General features: G+C 43.7%; 1 protein-coding gene across 1 annotated transcript in view; it reads right to left on the reverse strand.

Moving 5' to 3' along the window:
* The window catches only part of TDRD15 (tudor domain containing 15), a 688,203-nt gene that overhangs the window by 430,506 nt on the left and 239,105 nt on the right, over nucleotides 1-18,592 (reverse strand). The window lies entirely within an intron of this gene.

Genomic DNA, 18,592 nt, shown 5'->3' on the forward strand with positions numbered 1-18,592 from the left:
GACTCACACTCCACAGTCCTAAGAACCCTGGAGATTATTAGGGTCCAAACTAACACTCTAATACTGGGCGACTTCAACTACCCCTCCATTAACTGGTAAAACTACTCATGTACCAATACACTTACCCAACGTTTCCTGGAATTCATTAATTCCAATGCCCTGGACCAGCTCATTCTTATCCCCACTAGAGGTAGCATCATCCCTGACCTGGTCATTACTAACATGGGCGACCATTGCTCTACACCAATAGTCAACTCCTCCCTGGTAATCACCTTGGAAATCCCCCCCCCCCCCCCCCCACAAAGATAACCACAATGGAAAACCTCCAATGCGAACTTTGGGCTCCTAAAAACAGAGGTGGCTAACTTCACGGCACCCATGCAAATGGAGATCAGTTGCATGACCGCCGAATCATACACCAATGCACTGTACGAACACGTACACAAATGCATGGATCTTGCCATACCCAACAGAACCAAGACACTCTCCTCTAAGAAAAGGAAGCCAATTTGGTGGTCCCTGCCATAAATAAACTCTACAACAGAAGGAGGAAACTGATGGGGAATAAGGTGAATTCTCAAGACTGGAAAAACTCCCTTATCAGCCTCAACAAAAAGTTGAGATCCCTCATCAAATCCTCTAAAGCTAGCTAAGAAAACAGAATTGCAGCAGATAGTAAAGACAACCAAGGTCTTCTATAGTTATTTAAAGAATCTCCATGGCAATACCCAGTTTTGCTCAGCTACTGCACAATGGTAGCTCCTATACAGAGCCAACAGATACTGCCAATATACTGGCAGACAGATTCAGTGCCAACTTTACCCCCCCCCCTCCCCCCCTAGGGACCAGTCACAATACCAGTAGATTGCCAGGCACCCAGAATTACTACTGCACAAATTAAAACGGCACTGTCCAAGGCCAAGAATACAACTTCTATGGGACCTGACAATATCCCTGGCTGTGTTCTACATGAACTACAGAGAGAACTGGCACGTCATCTGTGTGCCCTGTTCAATCACAGCCTCACCTCAGGCCTTGTCCTTACCGAATGACGCACTGCTACAGTCATCCCTCTCCACAATGGGGGAGCGACTACAGACCCTGGGAACTATTGCACCATTAACCTGACGAGTCTGATATGCAAAGCTATGGAACACATCATCATGGACCTAATAAACAAGGATATAGGGAATCTCCAAACACTGGATCCCTCATAGTTTGGTTTTGTAAAGGGTAGATCATGCCTGCTCAACTTGGTCAACTTCTTTGAGTCAGTCACCAGAGCTGTGGATGAAGGCAAGATGGTTCATACAGCCTACCTTGATCTGGTCAAGGACTCCGATACCATTAAAACTGAAGTAAACTTGTCTGAAGAAGTTTGTGTATCAAATCAAACAAAAAGCGCTTAACATTAAATTCATTTACTTTGCTTTCTGAGTGCCGCTGTGTCTACTTCAGTTTTACTGGTTTTATCGTTTCTGGAGTTTCATCATTGTTCTTAGCTTGTTCTTACTCTGATACCATTTCCCACTCAGGAATCCCAGAAAAACTCACCAAGCTAGGTATCAACCCCTATATCACTAGGTCGGTTGCATACTGGCTCACAGGTAGAACCCACAGTGTGAAAGTAGTTGACTCCAAGTCAGACTGCTGACTAGTCACGAGTGAGTCCCACAGGGGTCGGTCATGGGTCCTCTCCTGTTTGGTGATCTACTTCTCTGAAGTCCAGGCCAACATGAATGGACTCTGGCTGACAAAGTTTGCAGACGACTGCAAGTTGGGAGCTATTATTAACTCCCAGAGTGATGTTGACATCCTACAGAAAGGCCTCCCTGAGACAAACGACTGGTGTCAGAACCGTGGCCTTAAGCTCAATGCCAAAAAAGTGTAGTCATCCCCTTTGGGAGAAACCCAGTTCCCATGAATTACCACATCAATGGTAGTCCACTGACCACAATAGGTGTTATAAGATATCTGGGAACACAGGTTGACAGCAACCTTTCTTTTGACCACCACATTGCCACTGTGGTCAGAAAGTCCTTCTATGTGGCACATCTCATTTCTAAGGGATTTGCATACAGAGGAAAGAGGTCATTGTCTCCCTCTACTCTTCCCTCATTAGGCCAATCATTGAGTACAAGTCCCCATTTGGCATGTACCTCACTAAAGACCTACAACAACTGGAGAGGCCGCACAAGTACCTCACAAAGAGGATCCTAGGCCTTAAACATTTGTCCTACATGGACAGACTAAAAAACCTCCAACTATTCTCTAAACATTTGTCCTACATGGACAGACTAAAAAACCTCCAACTATTCTCTGTCTCATATCGCCTACTTAGAGGCGATCTCTGCTCGACTTACAAAGCTGTGTCTGACTCGGCTCCGTTAGAAATGCAACATCTACAGAAATCCAAATTTCTCCACATCACATGCTCCATAGACCTCAACCTCATTACCACAATCAACAGAACATGCTGGAGGGACAGGTTCATAACCCAGAGACTGACCATGCTATGGAACAGACTTCCCATACATGTCAAACAAAGCACCTTACTGGCCCTCTTCAAGCGAAATCTTGATGAGTGAATGGGAAATAGAAAATTCACACTGGGGATCACTCCACTGTCTTTACTCGACAGAGGCACTGGGAAGCAAGGTTGGGTGGCACGATGCCAGGGTAATCCTATGGGCTAGGCATTTAAAGGCCCCAGGGCCATTAACCTAGTACATACCTATGAACCTATGAAAATCCTTGATACAACAAAGAACGGGACACTAGTGTGGATGCATTTTAGCATGATAGATGTCAAATATGAAGCACATTAAAAATGCAACCACATCTAAAACAGGACTGCTCTATAAAAAAATAAGACTTAAGACAGTCAATATTAAAATCTAATAAAAAATCATAGTTTTTGCCAGCTCCACAGTGCACAGGGACAAATCCTTCATTGTGCCTCAGATGACCCAGAGTCAATTAGCTATCCAGGCACTACAGTAGCCAGTCAAGGAGTGTGGCACTGTGCAGCTAATGCTAACTCATTCATCCTGGGAAGGGATATAGCCAGGTCCTGGGCTCTGCTGACCCACCCCCAACACACACACACACACACACACACACACACACACACACACACACACACACACACACACACACACACACACACACACACACAATTGTGAAGGTGGTATGCTGGGCATACAAAGGACCAAGACATGCATGTACACCAAGCAGTGTCAGCTGTTGCCAATGACAGGCACATAAAGGAAATGCACATGTTCTACTAACTCACCAACACTGGAGTTGAAACATATCCAACTGCTATGGGGAAATGAGTATCAGGTCTATAATAACCCTGTGATCAATGCCCGAATGACTAATGCAATGGTGAAATAACAGTTGCATAAGTCCTACCTACTTGTGGCATTTTTGGTAGCTTTCCAAAGCTTTCCTTATCTGGGAGGTGAAGGATAAGGATCTAGGAGCCCCAGAAGAATGGTCCCATTAAAGCCTGCTCTGGACACTGAAAATGAATCCACTTTGTAGTGCTTTGTAATGGTACAGGTGTCCAGGGGGCTCTCTCTAAAATACTTCGAGTCCACCTCTTTCCAACACACCACTGAAGTGTACAAGGCCCTAGTCAAATCTGAAGTAACCTTCCCTGGAAGAGATTTACCAGTGAAAGTGCAAGATCACCCCCCCCCCCCAAGAATAAAGTCGAAATCTCAGACAGGAGGAGGAGGAATTTGCTTTTGAGGGAGTCTCACATGTAACTCTCCTTTCATAAAATGACAACAAAGAGATGAAAGATGGGGAAGGGCAGACAAGCCAAGATGTCCACAACCATCTCTAAGCAGATCGCACAAATATTTCCAAACAAGAGGGGTTGAAACCCTTTGGGACCTTTCTTATTGGCTAAGAGACCACGTAGAAACCTCATCCACTTGTAAACCTAAGATTTTCTACTTGTAGGTTTTCTTGGCTCCTTAAATATCTGCTGTAAATCCTTGTGGAACAACTGCCTAAAAGATATCAAAATATCCAGGCCGTTACTTGCAATTGCTCTACGTTGGGTTGTAACATTCATCCCTGATGCTGTGTCAGCAAATCCAGTGTGTGTGTGGAAACTTGTGGTAACTGCCCTTGACCATTTCTAATAAAATGAAGAACCAACTCTGCCTCAGTCAAAAGGGGATTATCACAATAATCTTTGGCAATTCTTGCTGAATTCTTATAAGTGCCTTGGGAATCACTGGAAAGTGTGGACATACATATAGAAACAATCCCAACCATGGGAATGATAAGGATGTCTTGAACAGAATTTTTACATTAGTAGTTTGAAAGGAGGTGAACAGATCTACTTGAGGTGTCCCTCAAATATTGATCAAGTCCTGGAAGACCTCTACATGACACTTCCACTCATGAAGGTCTGCCCAGGGTCTGCTTAATCTGTCTGCCACTGTGTTTTTCTCTGACGGCATGTACAAGGCCAGAAGAGTCAGATAATGCTGTACAGCCAGCTCCCAGGCCATGACAAAGTGGTTATTGGCCTTTTACCCCCTTGTTTGTTCAGGTACTGCATCATGATAGGTTTTGTCTGTGACCACTAGAAGAGGACCTGGAGTCTATGACCACTAGAAGAGGACCTGGAGTCTATAAGAGGTGAAGAACTTTTAAGGTGTGAATCACTGCCAACATCTCTTTTATATTTATGTGCCTTGGTGTATCCTGAAGACCCCCACAAACCTTGCAAATGAACTGTCATGGCCACTGTTTTCTATGCATAATCTGAAAAGTCCCTCCAGAAACTGAACTAGGGTCAAAACAGAGAAAGTGAGTTCTGCTTTTAGAGACAGTCGATTCCTCCACCACTGATGTTCTTGTTTCTTAAATCCCAATACTGGAACTTGAAAATTCAAGGGATGAAGGTGCTGGATCAAACAATTCTACCACTACTCATGTTCAGTCTGGCTAGTGGTATCATGAGGATCAGTGATGCCATGAGGCCTAGAATTTTGAGGAACTCTCTTGCCGAGGCCATAACTAGGGAGAGAGATCCAAGAAAAGGCCCTAATAATCCAGAACCTTTTCTTCTGGCAGGAAGGCCATCCTTTTTAACTGCGTCTAATTAACTTTGTGGGAAAATTCATTGAGAAGGTATGAGGAAGGAATTTTGAAGGTTTACTTTGAAGCTGAGGGAGGAGGAACGTGCATCCTTGTCCAAGGACATGGATAGAGAATCTGCACAAATCAGCAAATCATCTAAATAAGGAATAATGTGGATGCCTAAGATTCTGCAAAAGGCAACCACTGGAGCCAGGCACTTTGTAAAACATTTGTAGATAGTCTAAAGGGTCATGCAGAAAACTGCTAGGCTAAGCTAGAGAGAAATATCAACATTTTCCTAAAATTAAGAGCAACAGGAATACGACGGGCATCCTTGAGATCTAGGGTCACCATGAAACAGTGGTTTTGAAGCAACACAGAACAGACTCAAAGGTGATCATTTAGAATTTCAGAGGTTTTAAAAAGTGTTTAGAAAGAACAAATCTAGGGAGGAATGCTCCTTGTTTGTTACTAAAGATTCTGAAGTAAAATCCTTTGTCTTTGTGTATTACAGGCACAACACCTGCTTCTACCAGATACTGGGGAAAAACAACTCGGTCTGGACTGGTAGGTGTGGGATCTATCTACCAAGTGTATCCTCCGGATAATTCTGAGCCCATTTGTCTGACACTGTTTGCGATCAGGCTGCAGGGTTGAGAGAGAGAATCTGGAGGAAGAGAAGGAAGGGTGAGGGTTGAGTACTTTGTGACTTGGCATAGTCATTCCTTTGCAGGGGTGGGGATCCATTTTCAGAAAGGAATCAGTCTTGCTTGGGTTTAAGGATTATCCACCTGCCACTTCCTTTTGGATCACTGACTTTTGTATGGTTGGGATTTTTGTTTGAGCTGCCCATTGAAAAAAGATGCCTGGTTTGGGCAGAACTTTGGTACGTGAGAAGGAAGGGTGTAAAAAGGGTGAGGGGTGAGTACTCTGTGACTTGGCATAGTCATTCCTTTGCAGGGGTGGGGATCCTTTTTAGAAAGGAATCAATCTTGCTTGGGTTTAAGGATTATCCACCTGCCACTTCCTTTTGGATCCCTGACTTTTGTATGGTTGGGATTTTTGTTTGAGCTGCCCATTGAAGGAAGATGCCTTGTTTGGGCAGAACTTTGGTACATGAGACTTTCTATATACCCCGTGCATTAATTTGCCACTATCATCCCCATTTTTGGGGGGCATCTGTTACACAGATTCTCACGCACCAATTCAGAACTTAAAGGTGAAGTCAAAAGTTTGACATTTAAATCAGGTAATTTCTGATTGTATAACCGAGCATATCATCTTTTTTTATTAAACACCTTTATTAAATTATGACTTAAGACACAGACAAACGTACATTAAAAGAAAACAAACCATTTTAACATTTTCTCATTTAAATACAGTATACATGCTATATATCTTTTCTTTGCTACAATAATCAGTCCATTAAAAAAACTGCTGAATTCCTGCCTTCCCTTAAACCTCACTCCTCCTCCTGAACATTATGCATGCATTGTTCCCACAATTTCCATTTACTTTTATGTAATATGTTCTTTCCCTTTTCTAAATATCTTCCCTCTAATTCTTTTATCCCTTTTGTAATATTCAACACTTCAAATATAATCTGTGTAGACCGTTTTCCATTTTCTAGCAATTGATTTTTTTGGCAGCCAACAATTAAACTTGATAAGGCCTTCCTATGTCTAGGCAATTCAGACAATGTATCCCAACTCAAAAGAATCATTTCCTTACATCCCACCATTGCCCCAACCAATATTTCTGATACAGTACTCTGTAGGGAATTTTTAAAATCTGACAACTCATTACACTCCCAAGACATATGCTCCCAGTTATCTCTTCTCCATCACACCTCCAACATTTGCTATCCATCCCACCTCTAACATTCGCTAGCTACCAGAGTGAAAATTCTTTGAAGTCTGCTTGGGATATAAAAATACGTATGCAAACAACTTCCAAGCAAAGACCCTAAACCTTCTGGACTTAGTTGCATACTTGGGACCCATATATATGTCTTCCAATTGTTTTCTTGTAAATTGCTTTTCCAGTCTCTTCAATCTTTTCTAATCTCCTCTAATTGAACATTATACTTGTGCAATATTTTATATGCCCTGCTAAGTGTCCCTTTTAACAGCCATTGCTGTTCTGGACTCAACTAGAAAACTCTACCAGAGCAGGTCTTTTACTTAAAATCCCCCTATCCCTTTCTCTTTGCCTGTACTCTGTCTGAGATCCAGTCCTTGTAGGGCAGACAGTCTCTAGGTTGCAACCCAAATGTCTTCTTGGCCTCATCCTACTCCACCTTTCCAACTAAAGTTGTTTCCTACCAATATCTTGGTTCCTTTGCCAGATTTCATTCCCTCATCCAACCCATTTTCTACACTTCTACTTGAAGTCATCCTTATTGGTAACAAATCTCCTTTCTCCATTCTCATATCGGCTTAGTTCTTTTAATACTTTCTGCTACATTACGAACATTACAGGATTTTGTATCCAAAATCCCACCTTTTCTCTATTTCTTGAACTTCCCCCTTGCCTCATCATTCCTCTCAATTTTGATTTTTGACCTTCTGCTAGTGTTATGTATATAAGCTCTAAAATATCCCTTATATGAGCCTTAACTGTGTAGCTCTAGCATATCCCTTCAAATGAAGTAAACTTAACCACCTCGTTTTACTGGAAGGATCAATTTATGTCACTTAAATCTTGCCCTCCCCCCCCCACCCCCAGATAAATTCCTTCAATTCTTTATTACTGTCCACTACTACTCCTTGGGTTGATAAAAAGTATGCCTAACCCATATACAAGACTAAAGGGGCTAAAGAGTTTCACTGCTTATATCTTATAATCCATATTCATAAAAGAGTTTCCAGTTTCTCAATTTTTGTATTCTCTTTTTAGTCTCTTCCCATATGTCCTCAGCTGCCATATCAGAAGCCTTCTTAATTCATACTCCTAAATACGTCATATTACATCCCTGTAAATATGGAACATACCACCTGAATACAACAGAAGCAACAGCATTTCCTGAGACTTTATCTACACATTCAAGCACACCTCTCAAAAGATTTTTGAAACCAGAGTCAAATTAGAAAGAACTGCATTCATATAACTCGGCACCCTCTACAGATGCAAAACTACCTCACCAATAACAGTAGAGCCACCATCACTAAAAACACCTACTCTCTGCACTTCTCTATGCTTTCCCTGTACTAATTAACCTAAACAAAGGAGACTTAAATTAACCAGCTATTAACAAAATTGCAAAGTTTGCTACTGACTCAGCTTTCAGGACCCACCTCTGTCTAGCCCTCAGACAACTATCCTGGCTGGAACTACCAAACTTACTGACCTATAACCAGCTTACAGTTGCTCATCATGTCCTATACCACCATGAAAAAAACAAGCTCTACAAGGCCTACTTAATCACTACACTAACAATTGTTTTATTTATTTATTTTTATTTTACATTTGTTAACTAGGATGGTCCGGCTGGACGAGGTCCATTTACAGTGGAGGCCTGGGAAGAAAAGCTCCACTTAATTAATACAACAGACAATGATAATAATACATAATGTAAAGACTTTGTTATTGAGCAGTATTTTGTGCATAATAGAACAGTACGCAACAAAAGATCATATCAGCAATATATACAAGTGAGCATTACATTAATCATCAAAATATACAAACAGAGATCACAACATTTCCAAATGTCAAGGGATACCATGTGTTACTTCCATTTTTACCGAGGGTCTGATAATTGGAGAGAAGAGAGAAAGATGGTGATAGCATACACTAGGATTAAGTAACACATGGACATAGCCAAGAGCTAATGAGATGAGCCTTACGGGAGTTTTTGAATTGCTTGGTATTAGGTGCAGAAGTCACCAAGGGAGGGAGATTATTCCAACATTTTGCTATACTGTGAGAAAATAGAGCTTTACCTATTGTGTTGTTGGCTGTGGAGATAAAGAGGAGTGATTTGTTGACAGAGCGGAGTGGTCGATTTGGAATGTAGTTAAGTCAGTAGTTCCCTAAGGGCTGGAGTTTTTTCAGGATATTTTAGGTTGTTATAAGCTATGACTAGTTGGTGTTATGTTAACTGTGGGAGCTCAAGCCACTGAAGTTGCCTAAGAGGTATACAATGGTGTGTTCTAAAGAGGGAATTTTTTGTAAACTTGGCGATTTTGTTATAAAACGACTCAGGTTTCTCCAGGTCAGATTTTCTTATATAGGTGAGAATAGGTGCTGCATACATGAGTGTGGAAAGAAAGTGAGTTTGAGCTGGGGTGACCCAAGCTTGATCTGACAAAGTCTTTTTGTCTGTATAGGGACCCCATTTTTTTGGGTACCGTTTTAATAGTTTGAGAGATATGGATGTCAAAGTGTAGGTTGATCTGTTTCGATGCCTAGCAGCTTGGTGTGGAGAGAGGGTGAAATGACAGTTCCATTATTGGAGGAGGTAGAGAAGGAGAGTGGAGTGTTTTTTTCATTTGTTTGTGGTAAGCAGAAGTAGTTTTGTTTTGTTGGGACTTAACATAAGTTGAATTATCTTCTAAGATCCGCCAACAAGTGCTAGTTGAAATATCCAAAAGCAGGAACTGTTCAGGTGACTCCCTGAACTCTAGTAACATTGCAAAAATATGGAATACCCTTCCTCTAGAAATCTGGATCCTAGATAATAAGCATAACTTCTCTGGTCCTACTTAACCAGCTCTAGGAAGTGTACCTGCTCAGACCCAGGATAACCTCCCACTACATCAAATATATTACTGTACACCCCAGATACCTCTCACAGGCTACTGCACATAATATGTATGTATTCACCCAGATACTGGTTTTGTCTATTTGCCAACTGTTTTCACTTGATCTTACAACTGTTCCTTCATGAGAGATGAGCGTTTATTTACCTCTAGCTACTTTATTCTCAAATTTCAATGCAGGATTTCTTATGCATATCTTGCAGGTATATTTTTGAAGTACAGTAGACTCCCTCTTACCCAGTCTCACTGGGACTGGACCTTAGGCTGGATAAATGAATGGCTTGTTAATCAGAAAAAGCATACAAAATAGCATTTAGAGATTATAAATTAGCTAGAACAGGATTTGTGTTCGTATGCATTTTTCTAATGAAGATGCATCTTTTCTAACGAATATGAAATCTAACACTCAAATGTCTGTTATTATTTAGCCCAGAGGTGGGGGAAGTGTTATCTGCTGTCATTTGTTAGGGCTACAGCAGAAATTGGACGGCCATTTAAGACAGGCCGGATAAGAGGGAGTCTACTATATGTTTTTATGTGTATGTTACCGTAATGTATGATGGTTTTCTTTATGGATAATTTTCCCATGCATGTTTTGCATGCAAATTTTTTTAAAGTCTATGTTTCTGTATTGTTAAGTTTGCACTGTATGGAGCTTTTCTCCCCAGGCCTCGGCTGAAAATGGGCAACTTGCCCAGTCAGACTCACCCAGTAAGCAAATGTAAAATAAACACAAGACGTCTGCTCTGCAGCTAAGGATGCAGCAAAATCATTCAAACTGTATGCACACTGTAAAATAAATGTACACACACAGCTTTGATAATGTAACACTGTAAAGGCTAGATTAGAGAAATGCATCCTTTTGCCCTGAAGATCTAACCATTTTCCATCAGGACTATTGAATTAGATGAAGCCCAGGACTTTTTACTTGAGCAGACGGAGACCACAGCTGAGTTATAGCGGTCAAATCAGGAGAGAGACCAGTCATATCAAAGGAGATAAAAGAGTTATGTACTCACCATAACGTTCCATGTTGGGAGTCCATCTCATCCTTCATTTTTACGTATGGGTTCGAAGCCGATCCTCGGCTCTGACTCGGCCGATTTATAAGCTCGAAGACTTCTGGTTGGCTCATGGCTAAGCAGGTATCCCATAGTGCACCAGCACAAATCCCAGATCTTGTTTGCTGCTCACTAGAAGAAATAACCATAACAGACAAACCAACACTAAAGGGTCTCCAACCAAAGATAACCAAAAAAAATTAGTACCTCCAGATTCTTCCAGGATGGGGGCGGGGGGGCGAGTTGGTAAAAATGAAGGGTGAGATGGACTACTAAGATGGAACGTTATGGTGAGTACATAACTTCTTTATGTTGTGTAGTCCAATCTCGCCTTCATTTTTACGTATGGGACAGCGTCCCTAGCACCTTATTCTTGGGTGGCTCACTGGAAAATACTCCTGAGCACCATGGAGCCAAAGGAAGCTCTAGCCCTGGAAGCTAAATCCAATTTGTAATGTGAAATAAAAGTGTGAGGGGTAGCCCACATAGCTGCTGCACAAATATTATCAAGTGGGACCCTGGCTTGAAAGGCTGCAGAGGTAGACAGAGACCTGGTAGAATGAGCCTTGATCTTCAAGGGTAAAGGTCTGCCCTCTGAACTGTAGACAAAGGCTATGCAACTGGAAATCCAATTAAATAGTGTCACTTTAGAAACTGGTAAGCCCAATCTGGATTCAGAAAAAGAAATGAATAACTGATCTGATTTCATTAACTCCTTGGTCCGATGCAAATAAAACCATAGCTGTCTATGAACATCTAGCTGATGAAACGATATTCAGCTGCATTACAGTGATTAGGGAAGAAAACTGGGAGTTCTATAGACTGATTTAAGGTGGCGTGAGAACAAATTTTGGGGACAAACGAGGAGTTAGTACCCAGCAAGACCCTATCTTTATGAAAGCTCAAATAAGGTGGCTTAACAAATAAGGCTTGTATCTCCGATACCAGTCTAGCTGATGTGATAGCCACCAAAAACAAAGTCTTCCAAGACAAAAATTTTAATGAGGATGATTGAGAAGGTTCAAATGGGGAAGCTGTCAGTTTGGACAACACAAAATTTAAATCCCAAGACGCCACAGGTTCTTGGAGAGGTGGCCTCAGTAGAGTGGCTCCTTTCAAAAAGGTCTTGCATAGCTTATGAGACACCAAATTGGTGTCTGGAAATCCTAAATGGAAATGAGAAATAGCCGCCAATTGAACTCTGATGGTGGCAGCGGCAGATCCTTGCTGAAAAAGCTTGGAGAGAAATTCCAAAATTACAGGGATAGAAGCAGTGTAGGGATCTACATTCATTTTGCGTGCGCAAATAGAAAATCTTTTCCATTTACTGCCATATAGTCTCCTAGTTGAAGGTTTATGGGAGGACATAAGGATATGTGACACTGAGGAAGATGCATCGTGAAGCCTGACTATGGATGGAACTGAAGCAGCCATGCTGTCAATTTGAGGGTGTGGATTGAGGGATGTAGCGAACCTGACATGTGAGTCAACAGATCTGGAGCTGGGTTCAGAATCCAAGGAGAAGAGGCTCGAGGAAAGGGAACCAAACCTGACAAGGCCAGTAAGGAGCAATGAGGATCGACTTGCATCCCAGCCATCTGGCTTTCTGAATCACTTTGGAAATGAGAGGAAATGGAGGAAAAGCATACAGAAGACCCAGGGGCCAAGCGTGAGCTAGTGTGTTTCTGGGTGTCTCCTCCGGAGGGGGAATGAGGGAAAAATAGCTGCTGTATTTGGCACTGACTGTACTGGCAAAGACATTGCAACAAGGCTGTCCCCATTTGCGGAAAATCTGTTCCACTGTTTCATGTTTCAGAGACCACTCGTGAGGCAGTAGGATCGCCCAGTTGAGCTTGTCGGCTATCACACTGGTCATCCCCGGAATGTGCGTTACTACCAGAAAGCACTGAGAAGAAATCGCCCATTCCCAAACGTGCATGGCCTCTTGACAGAGTCGGTAAGATCTGGTACTACCCTGTTTGTTGATATACCAAACTACCGACATGTTGTTTGTATCGCAATAGTCCCTAGAGGAAGAAGGTCTTGAAGTGCTTGCAACGCCAGGAGCACCGCTCTCATCTCCAAAACACTGATATGTAGGAGAGCCTCGTGTTCTTGCCATATGCTTTGGACAGTCCTGCCAAGATAATGCCCCCCCCACCCGATCTTGGAGGCATCCGTGGTCACAGTGGCAACAGGAAGGGCAGGAACAAAGGGGGCGCCCGTCGTCGTTGGGTGCTATCCATCAAAGGAGGTCCTCCTTGCATGATTCTGTCAGCAGAATAGGGCGATTCAGTGGAAGATATTGGAAGGACCATTGGGAAAACAGAAGCCACTGGAGAACTCTCATGTGTAACCAGGCTAATGGTACTAATAGGATGGTGGATGCCATAGGAGCTGAAGAACCCACTTTGCTTTGACCTTTCGCAATGGGAGAAAGCTTTGAATTTGAATGATTAAATGTTGCGCCCTTTTGGCGGGGAGATGAGCTGTCATGTTCACTGTCTGCCTCTGTGCCTATGAAAATCACAGACTGAGAGGGCAATAATGCAGATTGTTCCCAATTTATGGAGATCCCTAATTGAGCACAAAGTTGAATAGTGGCGTCCCTGTTTTGGAGAAGTAGATGCCTGGTGGGGGCAGTCAGGAACCAGTCATCCAAGTACGGAAACACTTGGAATTCCTGACGTCTCAGGTGAGCTGTCACTCCTACCATGCATTTGGTGAACACCCTGGGGACTGTGGTGAGACCAAAGGGCAGAGCTCGAAACTGATAGTGCCTGGCTCCCAGCCGAAAGCGTAGATGGCTCCTGGATGCCTTGTCCATTTTTATATGGTAGTAGGCATCCTGGAGATCTATTGAGCACATCCAATAGTCCTTCCCTAACAAAGGGAGTATTGACTGCAGTGTTACCATCCGAAACTTGTCCTTCCTCATGGATTTGTTTAATCTGCGGAGGTTCAATATTGGCCTCCAGTCTCCTGTTCATTTTGGGACTAAAAAGAACCTGGAGTAAATTCCGGATCCTATCTGGTCTGTTGGGGCGGATTGGATGACTCTTTTTAAGAGCAACTTGTTGATCTCCACAGTTGCCTGATCCCGGAGATTGGGTGATACATCTGGGATCTTCTTGGGAACAAACGGTGGAAGGGAAAAGGGTATGATATAACCTCTGGTAACAACTCTTTGTACCCACTTGTCTTGGGTTATACTTAGCCAGGCTTCTGGATACAAAGAATTGCGACCCCCGACTGGCCCCAGAGAAATGTAGTCGGGCCCCATATCAGGAACACTGATAAGGCAGTCCCCGAAAGGAATCATGACCTTGATGGTATTGCGGACCGCCCCTGCCTCTAGGGCGACGTCTCCCATTTCCTCCTCCTCTGCCTCTGAAGGAGGGTTCACCCTGTGTGCCCGGAAAGACCCTCTTGGACTTCTTGAACCACATTTTATCTCCCCTTTGACCTTTAGGGTATAGTCTAGAGGGAACAGTAAAACGTACTCCCACAGCAGAGAGCGTCTTTCCTTCTTGCTCACACAGAGTGAGCGTGTCATTCACCTTAGATCCAAACAATGAGGAACCATCAAAAGGGGCATTGACGAAAGTGGACTTGAACGGTTCCGCAAAATTACACAAGTGCATCCAGGAGTGACGCCTTAGGGCAACTCCTGAACCCGCTGCTCTACTCGTTCCATCAGCTGCATAAGAAATAAGCAGCATGGAGGAGTTAACTATAGAATTTAGGGTGGACAACTGAGCAGAAATCTTGTCAGGGACTCCCTCAGTACATGTACCCTGTATAGAATCTCCCAACTCCTTAAGGAGATCCCTCTGTAATCTCGTGAAGTGAGAGAGACAGTGCAACAATCGAAAAGTAAAACCCGCTGAACTCAAGAAACGCTTCCCATACCTGTCCATCTGTCGAGACTCCTTATTTGGCGGATGGACAGAAGAAGAAGTCTTAGCAAGTTCCTTCTTAGTGGTCGCCGCCACCACCATGGCATCTACTGGGACACCTTTGGACAAAAAGTCTATCTGGAGGGGCAGAAAGAAACTTGTTGGGTCTCCTAGGGGCTGGCTCCATGGCATTGGAAATATCCCCACACCTTCCAAGTAACTAAATCCATGAGTTCATCAAAAGGTGGAGACACCCAAGAGGCAAAAGTTGAGACCTGAAAGCCTTCAGGTACACTACCTCCTCATCAGAAGGGTTAACAGTGGGCCAGCCACACCTCTGCTTAAGGATCTCCAGGATGTCCACGAAGGAGACATTATCAGAGGATGACTTGGGGGACCCTTCTTACTCCTCGAGGTCAATGTCAGATGTCAAAGACTCATCCTGGGAGTCAACATGCTTCCTCTTGCAAGTCTTCTTCCTGGGGGCTCCTCAGAAGGGCATTCTGGGGAGGTCAACGAAGAGTGGGGGCCACCAGCCGGTGGCTCCTAAGGCTGAGGGTCTCTGCTGTCTCCAGAGAGAGTAGGGGCTGAGACCACAGTGGTTGCCCTAGGGGAGAGTGCCGGTACCTTTGGTGGTAACTGGTGACTTGGACACTACGCTCCTCATCATCTCGATTGCAGATCTCTCCAGCTCCAAGGACCTCTCCTGCTCCGAAGAACCCGAGGATGCCATCGGCGCCAGAGCTATCGGCTCCAATATAGACACAGGGTCCGAACTCACCCTAGCGGAAGCGCCGAGAGGGAGACTCAGAACCGAAGACAGATTCCAACCTTCCCTGTCGGTGCCGACCTGGACACAATGGACGACACCGAAAGTGTCGGAGCAGGGCTTGGCTCCAAAGCAACTGCAAGTGGAGCTGGAGCCGATGGTTCCACCAATGGCACCAAGCCCTCAGACTCCGGCAAACCAGCTTGGCTCAGAGGAGGAATAACAATCGAGAGTATAACAGGTTTCATAGGCTCCGCAACAGACTGGGTCGGAGCCAACAACAATTTAGATAGGGCAAACGACTTAAACAGTCTCAGGACTACCCTCTCCACATCTTCATCCGAAAGGCTCCTGGAAGACCTGGAGGACATAGTCGGGGATCTTGATCTTGGAGGAATAGCAAGTTCCATAAATTCAGTGGTCGGCTCCAACAAACTAGTATCCGACCCTGTTACCACAATGTTGCTCTCAGTCGGCTTTGAAGGCAGTGGAGCCAATGAGGCCGATTTTGCCACTTTAGGAGGCAGCTCCGAGACACCAGCCGGTGCCGGAGAAGGTCTTTTCAAAGACCTAGACTTAGCAGATTTAGTGGACTTGGAAGAAGAGGAAGAGCTAGACAAGGCTTCCTCAAAGGAAAGCTTTAAAAGACCCTTTAGAATTAGCTTGTTCCTTCTCTCCTGTAACACTCTAGGGGAGAAGGCATGACAAAACAAGCAAGTCTCTTGCAAATGGATGGCCCCTAAACAATAGACACAAACCATGACCATCTGTCAATGACATTTTTTGGGAGCACTTCATGCATTTCTTGAAGCCCGAAGGCGTGTGCTCCTTAACCTCTTTAGACATTCACACAGACGAAGGGAGAAGAAAAGAGAAGTAAAAGGGGAGGACTAGGTCCTCTAACTTAAATGGGCCTAGCCCTGAAGGAGGAAGAACACCACGAGGACTAGGGTCCTCTAACTAAAACGGCCTAGTCCAGAAAAGAAAGGGACAGCTAGGTCTTCTAACTTAAACAGACCAGCAAAAATTCACACATACACAGAAAAACCCTTTCACACAGAAAACTCTGAATCTGCTAAAAAATTAACAGAGGAAGCTGAAACTGGAGTTTCGAACAACGAACTCCACCACCGTAACAATCAACACCAGCGGATAACCGCCAAAAAACAAACTGCTCTACAAAACTGTAGAATGGAAAAAAACAGTAGCGTTATCAAGCTATCCGCACTAATAAGTATGAAATTGGTACACAGGATACCTCAAAGCACAATAACAGGCCCAAGACCAACGCCTGCACCAAAGGAGCTAATTATCTAAGAATTAGTAACCTACACTAACAAAAGGCAATGCAACAACAACTGTACTACAGTAATATATAAACTTTGAACAGGATTTTAAACAATGTAAGCAAGAAAAAGTTAACACTTAGCCAGAGCCAAGAGAAGCACAATCGAACTCATTGACTCGGCAAACAAGATCTGGGGTTTGTACTGGTGCATTATGGGATACCAGCTTAGCCACGAGCCAACCAGAAGTCTTCGAGCTTATAAATCAGCTCCAAACCCATATGTAAAAATGAAGGTGAGATTGGACTACACAACATCCTATATTTTCTTGGAGCATTTTTAGGGACTGACAAAATATACTAGTGTCCTGCATGCACGTTTATAAACGTCTTTCAAGGCTGGTAAGAGAGGGGGATAGCTAAAGAATTGGTCATCTATTCTTCGTATAGGCTCATATACCCTGCCTAGCCCCTGACTGCTCCATGCAAATACTGTTAATCTGAGAAAAAGCGAACAACTATCTGGACTTAACTCAGGTTCACCTTCCATAGGCTCAAAGTCACTGGACTCATTGACCTTTATCAGATTCCTCATCATTTTCTGAAACATCAGACAGTTCTGTAACCAAACTAGCATTAAAGCCATGTATAGGAACACAACCAACGAAATAAGTGGTCTGCAGAACACTTTCAACCAAAGAAATCGCATCAGCCTTATAAACAGCTATAATCTCATTCTAAGCCGTATGGTGAAGCTTTTGTTTCTTTTTCCTGTATGCTTCATTACTAGATAAAATATTTTGGGACACAGTATCATGTCTGGCAAGGGATCTCTTACCACAGACTACTCCCGCTATTAAATACTATCGAAAGTTCCTGGAACAGCCCCAGAGGAAGTGCCTAAACCCCATTCCATAGTAGTTGGCAAAGCTACACTAAAGGGAGATGGCAAAAGGTAACTGGCACCCCACCTAAGTGTCATGTTTAATCATAGCCTCACTTCAGGCTTCGTGCCCACTGAGTGGTGCACAGCTACAGTTATCCCGCTCCACAAGGGAGGATCCGCCTTGGATCCCGGGAACTACCGTCCCATCAGTCTGACAAGCCTGATCTGCAAGGACATGGAACGCATTATCATGGAACTTATAAACAGGGACATTGGCAACCTTCAAACACTGGACCCCACCCAGTTTGGGTTTGTGAAGGGCCGATCTTGTCTCCTGAATGTGATATGACTTCTTCGAATCGGTCTCCAGAGCTGTTGGACGAGGGTAAGGCGGTCCACACAGCCTATCTGAACCTCGCCAAGGCCTTCGACACCATCCCCCATTCTGGAATCATAGATAAACTTACTAAGCTGGGCATAAATCCCTACGTCACTCGATGGGTTGCCAACTGGCTTACTGACAGAACCCAGACTGTAAAAGTAGCCGACTCCAAATCTAGCTCCAGATAAGTTGAGTACCTCAGGGTTCAGTCCTGGGACCACTTTTGTTTGGCATCTACTTCTCTGAAGTACAGGCCAACACTAAGGGACTCTGGCTAACAAAGTTTGCAGATGACTGCAAACTGGGAGCCATTACTGAATCCCCAAATGATGTGGATATTCTACAAAAGGGCCTTTTTCAGAAACAGATGCCTGGTGCCAGAGCCATGGGCTCAAGCTTAATGTCAAGAAATGTATAGTTATCCCCTTTGGAAAAAAACAT

The sequence above is a fragment of the Protopterus annectens genome, chromosome 2.part1, assembly GCF_019279795.1.
Source record: "Protopterus annectens isolate FY-2018-M chromosome 2.part1, PAN1.0, whole genome shotgun sequence".
NCBI lineage: Eukaryota > Metazoa > Chordata > Ceratodontiformes > Protopteridae > Protopterus > Protopterus annectens.